At 41.5% G+C, this 5633-nt stretch overlaps 1 protein-coding gene across 1 annotated transcript in view; it reads right to left on the reverse strand.

Annotated features, from left to right (window-relative positions):
* Positions 1–5633, reverse strand: part of ncoa3 (nuclear receptor coactivator 3) — a 35129-nt gene that overhangs the window by 29340 nt on the left and 156 nt on the right. The gene's annotated exons all lie outside the window — the stretch shown is intronic.

A 5633-nucleotide genomic window follows, 5' to 3' on the forward strand; every position in this document is an offset into this window, starting at 1 on the left:
CAAAAGGAGTGATTGTCAATTTACAGTAAATGTTTAATTTTGATGCTAAGTAAATGCCAGTTTCACTGGGTAAACCGATTTTACTCAGTTAGGGATCATTTGGCTTCTTTGAAGTGGGTTTGTCTGAGGTACTTATTCATTGCCAGTGTGTTTTAAGTCAGTGACCAATGGTATACCACCAAGTAGACAGGGGAATAAACACTGAAGGTGAGCACTGTACAAACAGAAACAAAATGTCTTTTAACCACCTAAAAAAATGCTAACCTTAAAATAAAACACATTAAAAAATAGCAAGGAAATCAATTTAATTAGTCAGGATATTATGGGGGCACCACACTCAGTTGTTTTACATTAAAGAACACACGAGTAGCTGTCTACTAGCACCTTAATTAACATGTTGCCGTATGCTTTAGAAGCAATTTCCATGTAAAATGACTGTTCTGTTCACTGATGCCAGAGGACAAATACTTTCTCAAGCTGTTTTCACACACAAACAGCTTATACTCACTGACTGTGGTGACTACAGACTTTTGCAACCAAGTGCAACACAGCTAGGCTGGTAGCACGAGTGTGTCTCTTCGGGCATTTCTATGATATTTCAATGAGTAGTACAGGGATGTGCAATTGGAGACTAGAAAAAATTTGAAACAATGTTTCGCATATAAATCTGGAAAAAAAATCTCAGCAGTCACTCTGTTTCCTGTCTGAACTCCCTGTATTCCCATTTCAGCAGTGATTTGGGACACATATCATTCAGGATATGACTATAGCGATTGAAGCATGCCTCAAGTGTGAGTATAAATTGTTATGGGGCTGTGTTGACACTACAGTTCAGGCGAGCGATGACTAATGTGACCTTATAACCAAGGCTATGAACTCCTGAAAATGTCAGGAGAATTAGGTGGAGACCTTCTCTAAAGCTGCCCTTTATCATATAGACTGCAGTTAAGGTGTGTGTGGAGAAAGCAGGACACCTGCTAGCTGCCACTGTAAGGTGAAAACACAAGAAGGAAGGAAGGGCCCGGTGCTAGGTGGTTAGCAGCAACTGAACTCTAAATAAGAATGAGAGGATTGTCCAATCAAAGATGCCATCCATTTCTCAGAGAAAGAAAATAAATTTAGTCACCTGTTTTCACCAAATACACCTGGGCAGCCCACCTGAGTAAAGTGTTTGTGTGGGGAAACGCTGACATAACTTGTAGACACTCCCCAGGCCTCCTAGAAACCACAACCCACTGCCACAGAAAGTCAACATAAAACTGTTTCGTTTTCGATGTGTACACACAACAATCTTTAAAAAACAAACAAACAAAACAACAACAACAACTATAAAACTAAACTACTAATATTAAGGCCAGTAAAGACAAGCTTTATGAAAAGTTAGGACAGAGAACCTTGAAAACTTGGCAGTGAACAAAGCCCTTTGTTGTTTCGATAGCAAACCAATTCCACAACACTCAAACATATGACCCAAAGTGGAGCTATTCCTGAGACTCTCACTAATGACATAAACATAACACATATTTACACAGAATAGATTTCTCAAAAAGGTTACATTAGAGCCTTTATGGGTCTAATGGTGACTATGTGTAGAAGTTGTACCACTTTTAAAAATGATTTTCTCTTTAATAAAAGGGGGGAGGAGTACTGATGGGAAAAGAAAAGTGAGGACTGAATTAAGATGGAGAGTATCCATGCAACAGTTGAAAAGTTCATTCAGAAATGACACTCTCCTATTCTCTTCTCTTCTGCAGCCTTTCTTTCCAATTCTTTTTATGCTGAATAAAAGACAGAGAGAGCATCTGGTAGCAGTTATCTCACAAACCAAACTTTTTTTCACCCGTGCTGCGTCTCCCCAGAGCAGTTTTATAAAAGGGGGCCCTAAACAAAACACAAACAACGTCTTGCTAACTTTTTACAATAGTAACAAAACTAGAGCAGGGTCCTACCCTCCCACTGGCTTGTTCAGGTGAACTCTTTTTACGAGCATTCTTGAGCTCGGGGAGCGAAAGTTAAAGGGGGAGTTGAAGTTAAAGAGGAAGGGCAAGGAGGGGAGGGGGACAAAGCTCTTGGCACACCCTTCCCTAATAAACTCTATCCTCCATCCAATCAATGAGGACTAGAGCGAGAGCTGTTCCAAATCCACGCTGGTTATAAACTAGAATTGGGTGCAATGATTGCTTCAGGCTGCCTGTTTGGCTTTTAGAAGTGTGCATGGCTCACATATGGCTCAGCTAATCTAACACTTGGGTCTTACCTCAGAGATGAAGAAGAGGACAACGAGGACATGAATGACATGTGACTTCAAACAAAACAAAAGTGCAAACTGCACCATTTGACTTGGGTCTCAGTGAGGTGGCGATCTGGCCTTCCCTGGTTGATCTGGTTTCGGCAGCTCTCATTTCATACTCTCGCTCTCACTTGTTTGAGCAAAGTAACTAAATATTTCAGCAGTGGAAACATGACTGTCTTGTTTAACAGATTTCTATATTTAGCTCTACAGAGGTAGGCAGAAAAAGCAAACCTACCTGTTGAGTTCTGCCAGTGTGTATGTGCCCTTTTAACAAACAAATCCAGATCACTGTCACTGCACGAGTGACCTTGAGATGTGGGAATTAAACAGGATGTTATGCACAGCTTGAGCTGACCGCAGGAAGCTTCTGAATTCTTAAACTTGGTTGTAAAACAGCCTTGAACGATCAGTCAAAGTGAGGGAAACAAATACTCAAACTTGACTTGGAAACAGACCTGGGTAAAGATAACGTCAAATACAAAAACAGTTGCTAAAAATATAAAGATCCTCCTTTTCTCAAAATGATAAGAACTGGTTACAAGTTACATAAGAAGGAACAACCGCTTTCCTTGACTAACCCTGCACTCCCCATACAGCTGTAAGAAGACCAAGGAGTCATATTTCAATTAGGGGAAACAATCAGGCTGTTCTTCCAGCTCTGTGTCATCAAGAGTACTCTCAAAGCTACTGCTCATCCACACAACTATTAATCATAAAATAAACACATACCACATGACCGATTGGCAGTTTCTCGAAACTAAGCTTATTATCTCCGTCTCTCTTAAGGCAGGGAGACTGACTAAACACTCAAAGAACGCCATCTATTCAGACATTAATGACACAAAAATGCCGCTCAACAAAGACAAATTAGGCAGTCATCAGAGAGTTGCAAGCTCACCACCACTGTATTTAGAAGTCTTACAAATCAAATATGGCAGTCCTACGCAAAATGCGGCATTGCATAACGAGGTGAAAGCAGTAAAAATATTTTTAAAATCATGCACTTTTTGATATTATTTAAAAATTAGGTTTTTAACCATTTCATTCATAAATACGTTTGTTTTGAATGCGCTGTGCTGACCCTGAGAATTGCAGTTTGAACTTGCTGTGGTCAATATATTTCAAGCTTCAAGCAGGAAGCAGGCACTCATGTGTACCCCAATTTACTCATATCACTAAATAAGTTTGTAGCCATAGCCACTCCTCAGAAATTCACATTTTTATTATTTTAGGGACAGGATACAATACTTTGTTTCACAAGTAACCTCTATAAGAATGACCCAAATATCAGCAATGCCTCCAAATGTTATGCTCATTTTAATAGGGTGAGCGTTAGGGTGCTGAATCCATGGGACATGTGACCGATTAGCCTTCTCCCATGCCCATGAGAAAAAGTGATAAGTTAATGAATTATTGAGAGCCCATGTGGGGGCCGACAGACAAAGAGCGAAAGCCATGCAATGCAGTCACTTCTGCACCCCATCTGCAGTCAAAGAATCCCCCCAAAGATTGATTCATTGTTAACACAGCCTGACACCCTGTGTGAGGGAGAAAAAGAGTGGTAGATAAAGGGACAGAGAATGGGGGGAACAGGGGGCTCCGTTTGCCAAGAATATGAGCAGAAGTAGCTCATTGGACAGGTTCCCACAGTGGTCATTCTGCCCACTTAGAAAAATACCACATACATGGACTTGAGTAATGGCATTCTATGAGACTCAAAATAAAAACAAGTTAGCCCACCTGATAGCTAAAGACTGCTAGTAGAACCATCCTTACTCATTCTTTCCCAGCTACCAACCATCTAATGTCCACATTACCGAGTCACAGTCTACTTAATCCCATGTGTGAAATCGCTGTAAGTGAGAAAACTCCACAGTAGGCAACAACAACAAAAAAGAAAGAAAGAAAAAAAATATACCCGAATGATCCCAGAAACTCTTGCATTGAGATGTAAATGCCTGCAAGTATCGGCAGGGATGGCCCCGGGCAAACAGAGCGACAGCACACCTAGTCCTCAAGCATTTCAGAGAAATGACTAACCTACCCCCTCACTGATGCCTACACTTGAGCACGCTCTCCAAGAATTTCCTCTTACAACCTTAAAAAACAAAACAAAAAAACCCTGAGTGCTCAGCATACACCTTGTCAAGCACAAGGAGGCGAACCCAAACCGGAACCCTGCGAGTGTTTATCATCCTCTGCACTGAAACACATCCATCTGCCTCCACAACCAGTCCGCCTGTCTCTCACGCTCACGTATGCACCTACATGTGATTTACCAGCAGTGAACGCCAACATTTAAATCACATAGAGAGATAGTCCCACTATAATCACGCGAGCGCTATTTCGCTACAGTCATGCAAATAAATACCACATGCTGGGGATTGTTCAGAGTAGCCACGCTGAGCCAGTCAGTTCAAGTTGGGTTGCAAGCAGCAAGCGAGCAGCATAGTGTAGGCTACTGGAAAATACTGCGTGGTTGCCCACGACCCTGCAGCTGGCAAACTTTACTAATGTAACAACCACTTAGAGAAAACCCGTCCCATTTTAAAATGAAAAAACATTTTGTCATTTTTCCTACATTGTTTTTTTATGGGTGTCACTTAGATGCTCTAAGTCTCTGTGTCAAAGTATAAGGAGGGAGCTCTGTTTAACAAAACCGAAGTAGATACACTTTAATTAAGAGTGCTAATCTCCACCACATTCACCGTGGAAGCTAGTCACTAGACCAGAAGGTCATTCAATATTGTTATTTAGATTTCCCCACTAATGAAAACTTCCGCGGTGTACCGTCACACATTAGCTGTGAACACAGACGACTCCAGCAGCATATGAACCGAAACTGTAAAGCAAGGCGGGCTGTCAGGTAGAAAATATAGTCCCCAAAGCTATTCAGCTGTGTGTGTTGACAATACACACACGCTAACGGCGGCACAAACTTCACGTAAACGTTTCCAAACACAAAAGAGTTCACTCGTGAGCAGAGCTGAGTATTAACAGCTAGGGTATTGCACCCCAGCGAATCAGAGCCTTGGTCTCGTAAACTTTGTAGCTAGTGGATAATGGAAACGCCAAAAAAGACAAAAACCAACAAGAATGGCTAGTTATCAAGCCAAGCTCGACGTTCATTGTGATGCCGCTTATAGGTTAGGAGCTAATAATATTACAGCAAATATCCCATAATAAACAGACACTGGTAAGGTGGTTCGTTTTATCACGGTAGCGTAAAAAAGCACAGCCTGCTCGGAAAGCGAAGCTACACCAACTGCCTCTGTAACGGCCGTGTGCTTTCAAACAAACACCAAAGCCAGTGTTCAAAACTTGCGTATAACTGAATCAT

Source organism: Neolamprologus brichardi, chromosome 5 (genome assembly GCF_056152115.1).
Source record: "Neolamprologus brichardi isolate AB-2024 chromosome 5, ASM5615211v1, whole genome shotgun sequence".
NCBI lineage: Eukaryota > Metazoa > Chordata > Actinopteri > Cichliformes > Cichlidae > Neolamprologus > Neolamprologus brichardi.